This window comes from Triturus cristatus, chromosome 2_1 (genome assembly GCF_964204655.1).
Source record: "Triturus cristatus chromosome 2_1, aTriCri1.1, whole genome shotgun sequence".
NCBI lineage: Eukaryota > Metazoa > Chordata > Amphibia > Caudata > Salamandridae > Triturus > Triturus cristatus.
The window spans coordinates 383944890-383963969 of record NC_140581.1 but is presented as its reverse complement, the minus strand read 5'-3'; the positions used below and the strand labels follow the sequence as shown (position 1 = coordinate 383963969).

Genomic DNA, 19080 nt, shown 5'->3' with positions numbered 1-19080 from the left:
CGTTTAGCATATACGATGTCGCCAACAAATGAAAATGATGGACGGGGCTTCAAGTCCCCTTCTGAAATCTCCTCTACCACAATATGTCTCGCCGAGCGAGCAACGCATGCGCGCTGCAACGCTAGGTGAGACCTAAAAACGGGATAAGTAGGCAGCATGAACTTGTTCTAATTCCCTACTCATGTGGGGTGATTCAAAGGTACCCTCCTGGCAATAAAATAATTGTGTAAAAAGTTATTTTTAGTGCAGAATTTGTGAATTGTATCAAGGAGTTCAATGTCCTGGTCCCTCCACCCGAGCTTCATGATTCACAAATCCAGCATAAGATTAGCAAATCCGGTAAAAAACGAAAAAAAAATTATTGAGAGAATGGCCAACAGCCAGACATGGGGATTGGTAAAGCATCTGCTGTACGTGGCCAAAGGCTGTGTGCAGCTGGATTTGGCCATCTGCAGACGGTTTAGTGCAAGGCTGGGCCAGAGGTCAGGCTCTGTGCCAAGCACCGCTGCGTGCATGAGGGTTGGCTGCCCATGGAAGGTTGTGCGCAGGGCCTAGCCAGTGGCAATGGTTCAGCAGCCATAACCTGCTGCTCAGGGCTGAAAGACATGGACAGAAGGTGTGGGTCACCTGCAGAGAGTTGGCCTAGGGCTGTCCACAGATTGGTGGGTACAGGGTACTCCTGGATGTAATATATGACAAAAAACTTGAATTCATAGGAAATATAAAGGTCAATTTCATGTTACAGTTAGCTTTGACATAATACTTTAATGTATGTTTAAAAGAATCTCAAACTTCACATAAAATAAAACACCGTTTTTGGAATTAAAACAGAAAGCCCACTGTAGTTGCCAATTTATCAAAGAGTTTAGTACATAACTCACACAACAGCCATGTAAAATGTAAATAAATGTGAGAGGTTGAGGCAGCTCTGCATTAGAATGGACCTGTTATTTTCCAAGACTCTTTAGCTAAGAAATAACTCCAGCTCTCAGAGAGCTCCTAATTATTTTTTGGCAGTGGGTTGGTGCTAATTGACTTCTTGCCTCTGTAATATGGCTGTTGACTTTCATTTGCGCTCACGACAGTGGGAGGGTCATTAACACCTGTTATTGCCCACAGGGTTCGGACAGGCCTTTTATTCCACTGGGCACCTCCCCGGTGCGCTGGGGCCCTTGGAGTCTAGTTGCTAAAGCTGAGGGCCTCTCTGGTTCCTCTGTCACTTTCCCAGTTCCCTGGGTTTGACTGCAGCAGACACAGGGATGCTTCATGAGAGAGAGAAAGACTAGACAGGGCCGCAGGGGAAGGTAGAAATAAAGCAATCTGAGAGGGAGTGGAGAGAGAGAATGGAGGATGGAAATATATTGTGTGAGGAGGCGAAGGGAGGGGGGCTTGCGTCAGCGTTTTTTCCAGGGCTGCTTTTGGTTCCCTTGTCCGGCCCTGTTGCCCACAGGTGCGGGCAAACACTCCTAATTAGTCCATTGAGCTATATATACATGAGACTTCTGTTTGTCGTGCACTCGCTGTGTGGTAAATCACTAGGGGTCACAATGTTGTCACCTGATGCACAGGATCACACTGCTTGGTCAAATGCATGAAGCTGGGATTTCAGCTGAAACTTTTTTGTTTCACACTCTGGAATTTAAACAGTGGGCAATACATTCTAAAGTCTTTTCTTTATTTTTAATGTGGGCGATCTTGCCCTTCTGGAAGTAAATTTTCGTAATGAAATTTGCATTTTATTATTTTTATGGTGATTTTCCGAAAATGTAATAATCTGAATAAAAAGTAATTGACTGATTAGCAATAATATATTTTGCTAAGCATCTAGCACTATGTAAATCAAACTATCGCACAGTTAGCCTTGTGGCTAAAGGGTCAGGGACGCAGGACAGGTCAACAATGTCAAAAATAAAAGGCTCACGGATTGGTCACAAGTTCAGTGTGTGAAACCGACACTGCACGTGAAATGCCTTCCGTGGTGTCTCTGAGATGCTTGCACTGCCACTGGTAGGAAGTTAGCAGGGGAGCAGAGGGCACTGGTCAGAGCTCGAGCCAAAGGGCAGTGCCAGCTGCTCCCACGTCTAGCCCTCAGCTTGACTGATGCATGCCCAGCGGGCCCCTGGGGCTCCGGACAAGGGGCAGCAGCCGAGGCGGCCTCAGCGGTCTGTGCTTCAGACGGTCCTCTAAAGCCCAGATCTGGCATTCGACCTTTGAACAGAACCGTGCTGAATACATCCATCCAAGAAAGTCTTAGAAGTACATATAGGGCAGGACACTAAAAGAGCACAGTCCTATTAAGGAAAGACACAATTTTGAGTTTTAGACAAACAATTCACTTTAGCAGAGAGGGCGGGGCGTCACTTTACTCCTGCCGTCAAACAAGTAAATGAAGGTCGAGAAAGAAAAGGGAGCAGCGGGTGCATGAGATGACGCCGAGTGAGAGCCAGCAACATTCATGTCAAGTGAGGTCCTTCCGGTGTTAATATTAAAACAGACAGTAAACAGAAGTGCAAAGCAACAGGCCGGACTAGGATAGAGTGAATTAAAGAGCTAAAAACGCGGCCATGTGCGCAAATCAGGGCAGTTTTGAACGTGTAAAGACCAGCTGTGGAAGTGTTTAGGAAGATTTGGCAGACTGCATGGACTTCAGCTGGCTGCAGGCAATGTTTGTGGAAATATCAGGTGAATCAGTAGTGGAAGCTGGCCCAGCAGACCATAAATCAGCTCCACCAACAACTAAAACAAGCACGGGCAAAGCCAATGGGTCGTGCCCATGTGAGAGATGTTGATATTGTCAAAATATTGTAGCCATGGTGCACTGAAGCGTGGCTGCTGTTTAGCATGGCTAAAAGTTAGTGGTGTGGCATAGAGGAGAGTGGCATAGAGGAAAGTGGCGTAGAGGAGAGGAGAGTAGAGTGGAGTGGCGTAGGAGCATTCCAACCCAATGTTTCTGTGCCCTCCTTGCCACCTTAGACTAGACCAAGTAAAATGAAAACCAGCCTTGGCCCTGCTCCATAGGGAATAGTCCAGCCTGAACTGTCATGCCAGGTCCTCTCTGAACTGCAACGCAAGCAACCCAAGACTGGTTCAGCCTATTTGGGCCTCTACAGTTGGGTGCACCTTGGTTCCAGTTGCACAGTGAACATGAGACCCACGTCTGGGTACACCGTTGGCCACTTAAGGAGTTACATCAAGCATACAAAAATGTGATGAAAGGAATGTATGCAAATAGTCTAGCCACTGGCAATAACTCGGGCAGCATTCCAACCCATCATTTTTTTGCCCACAATGCCACCTCACCTTTAGTGTGTTTGATTGAACAAAATAATTACCCTTTCTCATCAATCCAGAAGAAAACTCTCCCCCAGGGCCGGCCTTGGGCATGGGTGAGCTGGGCCCAGGCCCTGGGCACCAGATATTCCAGAGGGCACAGCGGGGAGCTGCGTGAATAATGTAATACAAACAGCCGCTCGTCCATCCCACTTGGTCTCATTCAGTCACGAGAGAGACTTTGTAATCAGCCCTTATTGTAACTCAGCGTAATTGTTAGCACCCCATCAACCCCTTGCCCTCCTCCCATCTTCCTCACATCTCCTGCCAACATACAACAATGACCCCACAACAAACACCAAATTCTGTTTCCACCCAGGGCGCAGTCCCTGTCAATCCGATGAAGGACCGGCCATGCTCTCCCCATTGCACCTTTGTGTATCTACCATCTGCAGATATCCAGGCCCGGTACAATATGAGGTGTGGCCTGCTAGATTGATGCAGGCTCACTATATGTCACTCGTTTTCTTTAGGAGAGCCCCGGGCCCTGAAGGGATCTCTGTCTCACCCACTGCTAGACGCCTACTACTAGAACGAACACAGCCCATAATATAACTGCCTACAACTTACCACCACCTCACCAGCTCCAAATGACATCAGACCAAAGCAAATATTCTGCCTCTGAGGGGGAAACCACGCTGAAGGTGTATGATTTAATTTAAACTTCTCAGAAGATTCCATAATGTAAACTTAAAAGCATAGATTTTCAGGAGATAAATAGATTTTGAGTCTACTGTGGATACTCAGTGCCCAGCGAAAAACAGCACACAGGATTGCAAACGTTGGGGGCTGGTTATAAAATAGCCCCCGTTCATATTTTTCCATTTTTTATTTTTTATTTTAGTCTTACATCTTGCAAATTGCGTAATTAGCTAGTGAAGATCCGCACTGTTGCAACGGAATGAAACGGTGTGAATGCTGCATAATTTACTGTGTGCAGTGAGCGGGCCTGGCAGGGCGCCTGCACGGTGCACTTTTTTTCTTCGTTGTCTCGGTAAATCTTTTTGCACATTAATTTCGAATAGGGGAAATATAATTAAAAAGCTGGAAAGGGACATGCTTGAATGTCAGCACTATTACTGTTCCGTGGTGATTTATTGGCTGTCGAAATGAACCGAGCTCTTTTCGTTTGCGTGCAGAAGTGTGCCTCTGCTGATGGAGGAAGGCTCCTAGACAGCTAGAGTGTCACACAGTGGTAAAATATTTGCAGCAGGGCCCTGTCGCGACACTGAGAGCATTCATTCACCACAAAGGTATTAGTAGGGCGGCGACTGCCTGCCTGTGGCTTCCTGAGCCGTCCGTCCTTAGTGCCTGTCTTATTGTTCGTCCCCGGCTCGTGAGGTGCGCGAGCGCTCCTCTCGGATCTGGTGACGTCACGGGCGTCGTTAGCACTGAGGCGCGACGCCGTGTGACGCCTCTGATGGATTGCTCCGCAAGGGCATGCTTCTGCAAATAGTGACTCTCTAATGTCGGCCATTGATCACGGTGGCGTGGATCGCGTCCGCTGCTCTCTCTGTGACGCACTGATAAACCCCTTTCATCCATCCCGTCTTTCTTCGTCTGGACAGCGAGCGAGATAAAACTTTGTTTTACATTCAGCTTCACTGCAGGGAAGTTTTACAAACTTAGAAGGATAATGGAGCTCTTCTAATGGCTCAATTCTAAAGTGATAAGTGACTGCTGAGAAGCCTTTTTCTCAGGCAGATGGACCGATGGGGGGGGGGGGGGGGGCATAACACAGGTCCCCGCAGTGCGGGGCGGCCCCCGAGCTACAGGGGGCCGCCTCCGCCCAGTACTCAGGCCTTAGAGCTCCGGGTTAAATCCGGCATGGGGGCCCCTCCGTGTACCTTGCAGGGGGGCCCCCTCAGCTTTCGTTACGCCATATGTCTAATGCAGGCCACCGTATCAGCTGGCGAATAAACAATAGGAGATATGGCCAAATCAGGCCACTGTCTCATTTTTCACAACTCTTCAGTGGCGTAGCTAGACCTTTGGTCGCGCTTTGCGTTTGCGCCCCGCTGGCCCAGTGCTTTAAATGGGGAAACAATAGTGCAGGTACTCATTTAAATGGAGCGAGTGGGAGGGGCTTGGGTCGGGCCTAAAGGCAAGACATGGAAAGCTTATTGACTTATATACTAGTTGCAGTACATACCACAACACGAAAAATGTGTTTCTGTTAACAAAACAGGTTAATTCGTTATACAAAAGAAAGCCGAACACAGTGATATTTTAATATTTCCTTATTTTGTACTATTTCTCTCGCTTTTCTCTCCCACAAAAACACGAACACACAAGCAGGCAAACAGACAAACATAAACAGATACTCACATAATAGAATCGGGTGGAATTAAAGCCCTTTTAACCTCCTTACTGCCCATAGCCTTCCTCATTGTGCTGTCTCTGGGCTGCCTCGATTCCTTGCAACACAGCGTGACGGGCGAACACCCGGATATCATGCAAATGAGCCCATGCTGAATAGTTGGGCGGGGGCTCTGCTCAGGGCTACAACAGTGCTTTGGCAGTCAAAGAGACAGGCTACCTGCACTAGAGGCCAAACCTTTCATGTGTACCGGTTCTCTCCACAGCAGTAGAGAAGTGCCGGAACTCATGGTGATAAAAATAAGAAATACCGGTACTCAGTACCTGTGAGTATCGGCTCATTTAAAGCACTGCGCTGGCCGCATGTAAGAGTGGGTGCGGGCAATTCCCGCATTTGCTGCTCCGCGACAGCCGCAGGTTGGGGGTGGAAAAGGCCGCTTCCCGCAAACTCGTGCTGCCTGGGCGGACTTCTCCCTCGCCCCCCCCCCCCCTTTGCTCTGCAACTGCATCTCTTGACGCTCCTTAGCCTGCACTACCTTTAACATACATGTTAGAACCCTGTTCCATGGGCCACGGGGCAAGCTGGAGTTACTGGACCTATGGATCCTGGGTCAAGCACCCATTTCTGCACCTGACTCTCAGCTGGATAGCGTAACACAATCAGCCAAGGCTCCTCCGAAGGAAGCTCAGATACAGTTCAATGAACAAGACTCATAACTACACATGCAGGCAGTACGCCAATAATTCAATGTCCAATCAAATAGTTGTTTTTGTATAAAAAAGAAGTATTTTTACTCTAACTCTACACATGCAAAGGTAAACAACATTCAAAAAGCAATAACACCATCTTCTTGAGGTTGGGGTTCTAACGGTTGTCAAGCCACTCCCTGTCCTCCCACCTCTTGTGTAACAGGTTTTGTGTTATTCCACTTTCACTGACGGCAGGGGAATGCATGTGGGGAATGTAAATTACTATGCCATACTCAAGAGTTCTTCCTTCGGACTCTGCAAGTAAGTTTAGTTTTTAGAGGGTTTAGCAGCATCAATGGGGGTATGTTCCTGGGGGCCCATAGGCCCAGTTCTTGGCTTACGCATTCCAGCGGCAAAGTACCCTGCAGCGTTGCAGTGTGATCCTATTCTAGCTCGGCTGAGTCAGGCCACCTGCAGCCACATACGGCAGCACCTGGCAGGTGTGGACTCCCTTACCGAGCCACACTACCTGCGGCGGTCAGATAGGCAAGGTGCTCCTGCTCCAGCGGTCACGCAATAAGTCCTTTCTCCCTCGGCGGAAGGTGGGAGTTGGTCTCCTTGCTCCAACGGAGTTCCATGGGGCAAGTCACAAAATCTGGTTGAGTACCGCCTTGGTCACAAAGTTTCCTGGTCGCGGGCGATGACCCAGACCTCTTGGCTTCATTGTCTCTGGTGGCTCCTTTTGGATATGTCTTCAGACTCCCGTCACGCTAGTCTTATGTAGGTAGTCACAGCGGCCCCTCCTGGCATACGGGCACGCCAAGGCACCTCAGCACATGGGAAATGGCCCAATCACTGCAGAGATGGGCTCCTCGCACTACAGGCTTTAATCCATGAAAGTACGGCCCCTCCTGGCATACAGGGTCGCCCTGTAAGTTTAACACATGAGCAACGGCCCGATCGGTGCAGAGACGGGTTTTTCCCGCCACAATCCTTAGGCAATCAGAGGTGGCCCGTCCTGGCATACAGGGTTGACCATTTAGTTTGCCACGTGTGCAACACTTAATCAGAGCGGTAAGCGTGTTTCTAACCTCTAACTCTATTTACTGCGTCCCTTCCTGGCTTACCGGGTCACCAATGAAGTTCAACACACGGGCTGAATTCCACACTCCTCGCACAGGGTCCTCACGCAGGGGCTCTTCTCTGGACCTCACTCCCTCCAGTGCTCTCCTCTTCCTCACGGGCACACCAGTCTTGGCGAGCAGGCAGGTGCTGGTGCTCCAGGTTCCAGGGCAGGTGATCTTCCCTTCCCTGAGTAATGTCCCCTCGCCCAGCAGAGCAATTAACACGCAGTGTCCCTGGCTGCTCAGCAGATGACAAAGTTTGGAGTTTCAGACTCCCATACGTATACTTCTTTTCCAGACACTAATTGTGATTAAGGGCCTGGACCTTTGAAGTTTTATGTTGGGGTTCTGCTTCTTTGAAATGGACATCTCGCCCCTCTCTTCTTCCTCCTGTTGGATGTCTGTCACAGCAGGCAGGAAAGCTTAACCCCCAACAAGTTTCATGGGTGTGACCAGTGTTCACACCTGGATGTCAGCCGCAGTGATATTTGCATCAAAGTCTACTCCCGGGCCCTCAGGCCTATTCTTTATGATTCTCTTATCAGCCCCATGTCTCTTTTCTTGAGATATGTGTCCAGGCCACTATCCTTGTGATCCAGTGAATCAAAGAGCCCTTTGAAATGCACAGGGGAGCCTGACTCTCCCCTCATCCAGTGCTTGTCCCACCCGGCTTACAGGAATGCAGCAATATACAGTTCTGTCTGGGGGAATTCCTCTTCTCCTCATGTTTTCACCAGACAGGCCTGAGCATTTCTGGAATGGAACCCAAGGTCCCCAATGCCATGTACTAGTGCAGGCACTCTTGCACTCAGGGTACATTCACAACACACTCACTGCCTAGCACTGCTGTCATCGTGTATTATGCCATCACTAGCATTCCCACATGCAGCTGGCGCACTCAGTCTGTGCACACTGTTCAGTACTGCAGTCTCTCTGTACTGCATCAGAGTGCGTTATTTTAAACGCACACCCTGCTGCCACACATACGTTTACCATGTGTGCACTGCACCACACTTCTCCCTAGGTGTAGTATATTCCTTGCAAGCGCACATGCACTCAGCACCTGTTTTCATTATGCACGCACTTCACCTGGTGCAGGCCAGGGGTGAGTTAAACACACAGCAGCGGAACTTTTAAAAAGGTGAGCCTGTAGGTCTCACTCCAGTGACACAGGATAAGAAGGTCCTCTTCACTATTACTGATTACTACAGGCTATGTTGCCCCCACTGCGCTTTAGCTGTTTAACTCCTGGTAAAGGCTCACTACAAGGTACGCTGCCACCACCGCGCTTTACCTAACTCCTGGTGAAACAATAGCCTTCCACCCGTCTGAGAGTAGCTCTTTGGGCGCCCATCATGGTCCAACAAGACGGCAATCCTTGAGTCAGGCCTATGTCATGGTGCACATGCATGATCCGTGTTCGCCTATGACGAAAAATCAGCATTAGGGATCCAGACAACAATACAGTTGGGCACTCTGGGCAGGGATACACGTCTCTTACCACGAAGAAGACTTATCCTTCCCAATAATACATGTTCTGCATAAATTGGGCAGTAATTGTATATGTAGGACTTTCCATATTAGTTGATGAGTAAAGATATGTGTCAGTGAAGCCTGAACACACTTCTTGCTGAATCCCTGAAATTTTCCGAGTCTATGATAAGTTGTCAGGAGAACAAATCCTAAATTGCACAATAAGGCATCATTTACAATTGTTGCCAGAATCCAGAGATGTCGAATTGCCCTGCCCATGAGTTAACATGGAGCGCTTTATAAAACCATCAACAAACTAAAGAAATACATTCATATGCAGGCGAGTAATCCAGGTGTACCTCTGTTCTCAACCTCGCAAGGTTTCTTACCTTCTACACATAGATCAGTGGTAAGTTTTGATAAGCTCGTCCTCTTGTGGATGAGCATATATAGGCTGTACCTGGCACGAGGGCACATTGAGGTGGAAGATGAAATTGTAATTTAAAGAATACCCCAGTTCCCTGTCGACTAAGTTGACACCATTTGCAGTCGAGGGATGTAACATTACTTTGTCAGCTGTCAGATTACCAAAGCAGTGATGATTACTGGAGAACATATGCAAATGACCACCTTCACCTATAAAGCAATCGACGTAGCCGATCATTTTCAGTTTTGCATAGTGAAAACGTGACAAAATGTGTCTAACACAGAAGACAAGTGGATTATGTGAGGATGCGGTGCAAACTTCCTCGTCGCAAAGAATATATAGAGGGAAATGATTGCAGCAAAAACGTAAATTTCCCTCGCAAACTCCAAACAAGTGCAACACAGGTGGAAACAGTGCACACTTCACGACACATAAGCATAACACAAGTTCAGTATGTGAGGTTTCAGTGAAATGTCTTTTATATAGAACATCATTCTAAAACATATACAGAGAAGGTGCGAGACACATATAGAAGAAACTGCGTCAAATAAAACATGTAAGAGCATAAACTCTTGACCACCATATTGCATTGTAGATCTAAAAATAAGAGGTACCATGAAGACCCATGTCAAAGTCATCACTTTATCAAACTCAAGATGCTAAAAGCCAGAGACAGCCCTGTAAAAACGTGCATAAGTTATGGGTAGTGTGGAAAGAGACTACAATGGAGGACAGGGCACCCGCTGAATTCTTTTCACCATCCACCAGTCCACACTGCTTTTGCAAGCCAAGGCTAGGGCGCACTGGGCGCGAGAACCCTTGACCAATGGAGATTCCAGCCAAGGATACAAGGCAAAGATTAAGGAAGCCAAGGGTGTCAAAGGAAATGGTGGAAAAGGGCCATTGAGTGGGGAATAGTGCTCCCCATCTGAGTACAGGGCGTGGAAGGGACACTGACAAGGGGCGGAGACACAAGACTGACGATCATCTTCCACAGAACCAAGTAGCTGATACATCCCAGCTCTGTTTATATAGACGGATTGGGGCATGGATTCCGTTTGGTGAAAATGATTACTGGGGGAGGGGGAGGCAAGGAGTGCCGACTGGGACCAGGCTGTCGTATGGCACATGGAAGAGGGGATCCAGTTAGGGCATGGGTACTCTCAAACATTTTCCCAGGGGCCATAAAGTTTGGATGGAGATGTGACAAGGGCTGCATTAATGTCAGCAGGATGGCTGTCAAGGGTTGGGGTGGGTTGGCGGTAAGGTGCATTGGGTGTTAGGGGAAGCAAAACGTATACATCTAGTGTCTGAATTGCCCAAAGTGAAACAAAAACTTGGGCTAAATCCCAACTTATCCACTTACCCAAGCTGTGTGATCCTAGGCAATTGATTTATTTCACTTTCCCTCCTTTTTATTCATTATGACATATAAGAGGACCTCGAAATACATGACTTTAGGATGTGTACTGTATGAAAACGTCTGCTGTGTTTGCTTTAATAAACTAAAATGTTGTTCTTGTGTAATAGAAACCCATGCCGTCCAAAGAGAGCACGCAACAACTGGGTTGCCTCTTAGTTTACTATTGACATTGTTCTCAGGATGGGATGCGGAGAATGAATGTTTCTAAATTCCTGTTTCAAACTATCACTTTAAAAAAACCCTCCTCAAATGCCCTGCTATAATTTGTTGTACTAAGGAGAAACGGTTCTGCATGTTACTGAACTACGATTCTGAATTGTGTACAGAGTTTATCATGCTTGTTCTTTTGCTACAAGATGCCTTTCAAAATGACGGTGTTTCTAAAGTTAAGTGATGGGGGACACTCTAGTTGCTTCCGTTCTTTAACTTCCGTTAGCCTTTAAATAAATGCTTGTCTGTTTAATATATTTTAAATGGTAGTGCTAAGTTAAATGAACAGCATCCCAGTGTTTCTGTTGACCAGGGGGCCGAATGTAAAGGTCAGGAGGGCTGCATGCGCCCCCAGGCCATACTTTGAGTATTACTGATATGGGCAAAGAGGCATTGGAGAGCACAGGGTAGAGTGTGCCTGATGGCAGACAGCCAGGTTCAGGGATACAAGCAGCGGCAGACAGCACGGATCGGAGGTAGGTGGGCGGGGGCAGGTGTGTGAAGGGGGGAGGAAACAGGCAAAGTGAGTGTTAAAAAATAAAATAAAAAACGTGCCTTCAACTGCTTCCTCGCCGTGTCTCTGCTCCATAGTCCTCCCTTGCTGCCCTGAACAGGAAATACACTCAGGCTCCCAGTCAGCCAATCACAATGCTGCCTTAACAGCCTTGTGATTGGTCTGATTGGTGTGTTTCGGTGCTCAGATGCTGACTGGGTGCCTGGGCATGTTCTCCACGCAAGCTGTAATGCAGGCTGCACAGAGAACATGCACAGTGCGCAAGACTGCTTGGCCGGCCGAGAGAGGGCCGGCCAAGCATTCATTGCGCACTTAGGAGGGTCCTACCACTCCTACCCTGCCCCGGCCTCTCACGCAAAGCTGCAGAAGTAGGAGAAAATAAAATGAGAAATAACTGCTAAAAAGCAGTGGGGCGACGCTCCTCCGCCTTACCTGAGGAGCCGCCACTGGTGACAAGACAACAAACAATTCAGCAAGCTCCGTTCACCCCTCTGCTGTCGAAACACCGACTAAAGGACAGAATAGCAAAGGTGCTCAGAAGACGCATGCAGGTGCAGGGCAGTGACTGGGGAGAGAGTGAAGCGGGAAAGGGGACACAGGGAGTGGAGAGAGAGGCGGAGCCACGAGCACCGTGGTGACACGCAGCCATAACAGGGGATAGGGTGCCTGAGAGCTTGCAAGCTTGGGGAGCTCAGATGTTTTACTGGAAATTGATTCCGGAAAGAGGAAGGGGATGTCAAACGGGGGACTGTGCGCCAGCACCATGGGATGGGGATGGAAGGGAAGATGTTGTAGGTGTTGTGTTGGACAAAGACAGGAGTCATATACCAGAGCACGTGAGTGATGCAACCGAGGCAAATGTAAGTGGAGAAGGGACTGGAAACCAGCAGGCTCTGTCCACCCCTAGCCTTTGCTGGTGTACTTTCGTCCACAGTGCTCGGAAGTGAAGAAAGACTAGAAAGCTAACCGCTCCAATTTTCAGTGACAGAGCAGACATTTGGATAAAAAGTGTCAGTGCCCGCCACTTGACCTAACAGAAGATAATCATTTCCTGGAGAGCGATAGAAAATAAACCTTATAATTTATTTCCAGGCGGCCCTTCTTATTTCTTATTTTTTGTTCAGCAATTTTTATTTTCGTCCAGGCGGCCCTTCTTAATAACACTAGAAATTATTGCAAATAACATTATTTAGCTAACCTTACAGCCAGTGTATGAATGTGGGGGGACGGGCATCGAGAACAAACGAGGGTGCAATGTGTGTTGGTGCTTCTTGTGAAAATGTCCTTTTCTTCCGTCAGGTGGTGTCCAGTTTCATCAGAAGCCTCTTTATGTCGCATACACAAGAGATGTGTGAATGTGTGTCTATTACTGGCCTGTATTATGTTATTTTGTATTGTAAAATACGCACTAATATTTATGTGCCAGATATATACATGTTTGTTATGCCTGAAAACAAAAAGTTGATATGCCTTGATGCTGCCATAGTCGACCATAATTGCATATGGCTCTGATGCCCTCACCTACATGAACCAATACAATTGTAGTGGGAACATCATTTTATTTTTATGTTTAAAACGTTTTTATTGAGACAAAACAAACCATGGGGGAGGGGGACAGGAGGCAGGATACGTGGAATACAGTCAAAGAAGAAGGGATGCATCTCCAGAGGGTTGGCAATAGGTGAAGCGTTGGCTCAGAGGGAAGAACACAGTAAATGAACGCTAGAATTACAAGCTGTGGAATCCCACGCGCGTATCCGACACCCAAAAGCAGAGCAATAAAACCCCCCCCAATCAACCCCTCAACAGAACACAGTCCCCCCCCTCCCATCCTCCATCCTCCCAGTACAAAAACAACAACACTCCCCCCTCCCCCCGTCCTATGGTCCCGCAGCAAAGTAGCCCTAACCAGGAAGCCCCGCACAGCCCCCCCCCCCCCCCGCCGGGGGTCCCCATCTCACATGTAAGCTAGTCCGCCGGGGTCACCGGCGGCCGCAGCCTGAGAAGCCTAAGATACCTCGGGCAGGTGAGCTCCCGGAATTCAGTGGACAGCAGCGCTAGAAAGGGTTGCCATAGCTCCTCAAATTGGTCTATCTCCCCCGCAACCGTAAGCGACAGCTTCTCCATCCCCAGCACATGCCAGAGTCTGTGCAACCAACCGGTGATGGAGGGGGCGGTGGATGTGCGCCAGTGGATCAGAATGTTCTGAACCGCAGACCCCAGCGCTATCGCAATCTGCCTACCCCTGCGGGACTTCAGTGGGTACATTAGGTCATTGGGGAGGCCCAGCAGGACATACGCCGGGAGGCGCGGCAGCTCTATGCCAAAGTGCTCATCCACCTCGTCCAGAACTTCCTTCCAGTAGGCGGTCAGCACTGGGCAATCCCATAGGATGTGTGTAAGGGTACCTTCCTGCCCGCAGCTCCGCCAGCACCCCTTGTCAGTGTGTCTATGCATTTCATACAGTCTCTCCGGGGTGTAGTACCAGTATGTGGACACTTTAGTGAAGGTTTCCGTAAGGCCCGTGTGGTATGCAGAGTGCCGCGCCCGATACGCAATTTTGTCCCATTCCTGGTGGCTGAGTGTCCTACCCAATTCCCTGTGCCAACGCTCCCTCCCCGGATTGTAGTAGTGAAACGGCGGGGGTTGTAGGTGTTTGTACAGATCAGTGATCAGTTTAGCGTCGGAGGTCCGAGTAGCCAACCACCGCTCATACGGTGTAATTGGACGGGCAGCGGCGGCACGCACCTGAGGCTGGAGGGCCCAATGCCGAACTTGCATGTAGCGCAATCTGTCCAGCTCCGTCAGGCCGAACTCCTGGCGGAGTTGCTGAAAAGGAACCACTCCTTCCGGGCCATAGATCTGGAAGAGTGCCCTGCAGCCCGCCTGCACCCAGTGGGAGAAAACCCCCGGCTCCATCCCAGGGGAGAAGTCCGGGTTGCCCGCAATGGGCGTGAGCGGCGAAGGGAAGGTGGTAAGGCCCCGGGCCTCACAGACCGCGTCCCACACACGCAGGGGGACCCGCGTAACAAAGGAAGCGTAAAGATTAGCGGGGCGGTGCGCGCGGCGCAGGAATGGAACCTCTTGTAAGGTGCGGCCCGCCACTGCCTGGTCTTGGAAGAGCCAATGTTTGTCGGACTCCCACCTGCTCCACTCCACCAGATAGCGGAGCTGTGCCGCCTGAAAGTACTTACGGAGGTCCGGAATGCCGAGACCCCCCGCTTCCGGAGCAAGCGTGGAGAGGACCCTCTTCATGCGTGGCCTGCGGCCCTGCCAGACAAAGCGGGAGATGTCAGCCTGCATTTGTCGTATCCAGCCCACCGGGGGTTGGAGTGGAAGGGCCCGGAAAAGATATAGTATCTGGGGCAGCACCGTCATTTTGACCGCCGCGATTCGCCCCAGCCAGGACAGCAGGCCCTTGTTCCAGCGGCCAAGCTCGTCCTTGATCTTCCTGCTGAGGGAGGCATAATTGGCCGTAACCATCTCCGACAGTGTAGGCGCCAGCAGAATCCCCAGATACGGCACCGTGGACGAGGACCACTGCATGGGGAAGAGCCGTTGAAGATCCCTCCTGGTTTCCGCAGCCAGGGACACGTCCAGTGCCATCGACTTGCTCATATTCATTTTGAAGCCGGCCACCCCCGCGAAGGCGTCCAACTCTCGGAGGCAAGTAGGCAGCGACCTCCTAGGGTCGTCCAAAGTCAGCAGGACATCGTCCGCATAGAGACTGACGGTGTGGACGTACTGGCCCATCCGGACCCCGACAGCATCCGGATTGTCACGAATCCTCTGAGCAAACGGCTCCATGTAGAGGGCAAACAGGAGCGGCGAGAGAGGGCAGCCCTGCCGCGTGCCGCGCTCGATGGCAAAGCTACCAGAGCTACACCCGTTTACCCGCACCGACGCTGAAGGATGCTTATAGCAATTAAATACCATGGTGCGGAACTTATCGCCGATTCCCAGTTTCTTAAGGACCCGCTCAAGATACGGCCAGTGAACTCTGTCGAAGGCCTTCTCTGCATCAACGGACAACAACATCCGCTCCCCCGAGATCCTTGAGGCCTTCTCCAGAACATGTGTCACCCTCTTGGTGTTGTCAACCGTCTGTCTACCGGGCACAAAACCAGCCTGGTCCGCCTCCACCAGGTCGGGGAGGTGTGGACCCAGCCTGGCTGCGAGAATCCCCGTGTACAACTTGAGGTCGACATTTAGGAGAGAGATGGGCCGGTATGAGCCGCAAAGGGCCCGGTCCTTCCCAGGCTTCGGGATTACCGCGACCGTCGCCCTCAGGAGATCCGGAGGGATGGCTCCCGGTGCGGAGAAAGAGTTAAACAGCCGCGTAAGGACAGGGGCCACGGCCGTGCAAAAAGTCTTGTAGAATAGCGACGTGAACCCGTCCGGGCCCGGGGCCTTGCCATGTTTCAGCCGCGCAATAGCTGAAATCACTTCCTCCACATGGATGTCCCGCTCCAGGTGGTCAGCCTGAGCCGAGTCCAGTACCGGGAGGGTCACCGACTCCAAATAGCTATCGGTCTCCCGTGGCGGGGAGGGCTCCTCAGCATACAGCGCCTCGTAGAAGCCGCGGAAAGACTCCGCTACTTCCGCGTCCCCGGAGACAACCCCCCCGTCCGCGCCCACCAATTCTTTCACGACGCTGCGCTGTTGCGCGACCCGGAGCCGGTGTGCTAGGAGCTTGCCACATCTGTCCCCCCCAGTGTAGTAGGCATGTTTCAAACGTAGGGCGGCGTACTCCGCCCTATCAAGATCCAGAGCCGAGAGGAGCTTCCTCGCTGCCTTCAACTGCCTCCAGACCCTCGGCGCTCCCGTACGGCGGTGGACCTGCTCAAGCTCCCGAACCTGAGCCGTCAACTCATCCCTCTTCAGTTGTCGCTCCTTATTCTCGGCTGCAGAGATAGAGATGAATTCCCCCCGTAGGACGGCCTTCAATGCCGCCCACTGTGTCGCCTGCGAGGTGTCAGTGTTGCTATTGTGAGTGAGATAGTCCTGTATGACCTCCCCGATGCGTTGCACCACCGATTTTTTGTGTAGAAGTGTGTCCCGGAGGCGCCACACCCCCCGAGAGGGGGAGGCCGCCGGCCACTGGAAAACGCCGATAACTGGAGAGTGGTCAGACAGGGTCAGGACCCCGATGTCCGCCGCCGTGGCAGCGGCACGCATCGGTCCACTCACCAGGAGGTAGTCCAGCCGTGAGTAAGTGCGGTGTGCGTGCGAGAAGAAAGAGTAGTCCCTATCCGTGGGGTGCAGGGAGCGCCAGAGATCATGCAAGTCCATGTCCGCAATTCGGGCCTTCCCAGCCTGGGACAGTTCCCCCGTCTGCGGGAAGCGCTGCGCCGATCTGTCCATCCCAGAGTCAAAGACAATGTTGAGGTCTCCGCCCAAGATAACGTGTCGGTCCGGGGAAGCAGTGACATCCACCAGCGCGGAGTCTAGGAAGCGCTCCTGGTGCTCGTTTGGGCTATAAACGGAGCCAACCGTAAATGCTATGCCTCCCAGGCTCATGCGATACGCAAGGAGCCTCCCCTTCTGTTCAGCACACTTATGCAACACCTCCCCCCGAAAGGAGCTCGCTAGGAGAATGGCTACCCCTGCCGTCTTGTTCGCTGCCGAGGAAAAGAACTGGGTGGGGAACTTAGCAGAGCGCATCCTGTGGCAGTCTCGGGGCAATAAGTGTGTCTCCTGCAAAAGGCAAATGTCCGCCTGCGTCCCCTCCAGCAGCGACAGGATCGCCCTGCGCTTCACCGGGTTATTCAGACCCTGAACATTAAGGGTCACTACCTTTAGGCCCGGCATTCCTCGCAGGGATCGGGAGCGCCATGCAATGGGTAGGGAATCAGCGGGTGGGGCGCGCGGGGCCGCAGCGCGGGACAAGCCAAGACAAAGCGGGCAAAGACAACATCGGACGGGACCTTCCCAACCCCAAAACAACCCCCTCCCCCACCCAAAACACAACCTTGGCAACTAGCCATCCCCAAACTCAAACACCCCATAGTCTCAGTCAAGCCCCAAAACGGGCAAGTCCGTAGAAAATAGCAAAGTGGACGTCCAGCCACTCACCTCCGCCCGCTCCCCCCCAACCCCCCCGCCCCGTGCCAAGCATGTTAAGAAGCTAAAGACATCTCCCCCCGGAGTGTATGTTAGGCCGTCAAGGCCACGCTAGAGGAGCCGATCGAGTCCCCGGCCGCCGCCCTCAGGGCGTCTGCCATGTCCGCCCTAATGGTAGGGGAGTCCGGGCGCCCTGCACTGGTCGCTGAGCGCCGCCTCGATGACCTCCGCCGATTCCGTCCCTCCGAGGACCTCCACGACGGCGTAGCTCCCTCTTCCTCCGCTGCCGTGAGCCCCAGGACACCACAAATGTCTTGCAAGGAGCGTAGCTGATGCAATACCCCGTTCCACCGAAAAATCAAGCGGAAGGGGTGACCCCAAGAGTACGGCGTCTCATGCTCGCGCAAAAAGTCAGTGGCAATCCTAAAGGACCTGCGTTTCTGTAGAGTGATGGCAGAGAGGTCCTGGTACAGCGCCACCGGCCGATCCCGAAAGGTCAGGGGCTGTTTCCTGCGGGCTTCAGCCATGATACGCTCCTTTAGTGGAAAGTCGGGCAGGAAGGCCAGAATGTCCGGTGGGGGTGCCGATGGCTGGCGCTGGCGGCCAACCCTATGCGCCCTGTCGATGCTGATGGGAAAGTCCGCGGCCTCCCCCAGGATTTCTCGGAACAGGGCCCGCAGATAGCCCCCCAGATCGGACCCCTCATCCGCAGTCGGCACGCCACGCACTCGGATGTTGTTCCTCCGAGATCTGTTCTCGAGGTCCTCAGAGTGGGCCTGGAGCTCCACACACTGTTCCCGGAGGCGAAGAACGTCCTGCTGGAGGTGGACTATCTCCTCCGCTCGCTGTTGGCCCTCCGTCTCCACCGCCTCCACACGCTCACCTAGGCCCTCCACCTCTCTGCGCACTTCTCGGACCTCGCTGGCCACCTCCCGCTTCAGTGTCTGGAAGTCCTCCCTGAGGGAGCTAAACAGTTCCTCCATGAAGGCCCTCGTGACGGGTGGCTCCCCTCCAGTCACATCCGCCGGAGCCCGGGAGGGCCCCGGCGAGGGCTGTGTCCTGTCCCGCAAGTGCTGGGCCCTGCCAAGCATGTCCGGCAGAGTACGGTCCCCTTTCTTCGGGCCTCCTTTCCCAGCCATCGTCAGCTCCGCAGTCGGGCCCCGATCCAGGCGCCCCAGAGATGCTCAGCCGCCGGCAAGCACTCGGGCCGGGGGATCCCCCACAAGTGAGGTCGCTGCGTCACAGGTGACAAAATGGCGGCCGAGCCCGGTCACCGTCAGCCGCAAGAGCTAGCGTGAGACAACCAAGGGGGCCGCAGCGAGGGGGTCCCAACAGCTCATCCCTCCGGTAGTCAAGACAGCAATATCGGGAGGTCGTGTGCAGCCAGCATCCAGGGCTCAGCGGAGGTCGCCACCACTGCTCCTTCGGGGACAAAATGGCGGCCGGGCGGAGCAAGCCACACCGACTAGGCCCGGCGACACCCCCGGGGCCTCCGAGGTGCCCCGCC

At 52.0% G+C, this 19080-nt stretch overlaps 1 protein-coding gene across 1 annotated transcript in view; it reads left to right on the top strand.

Annotated features, from left to right (window-relative positions):
* LOC146865348 (3',5'-cyclic-AMP phosphodiesterase 4D) overlaps nt 1-19080 on the top strand; it is a 1349871-nt gene that overhangs the window by 233288 nt on the left and 1097503 nt on the right. The gene's annotated exons all lie outside the window — the stretch shown is intronic.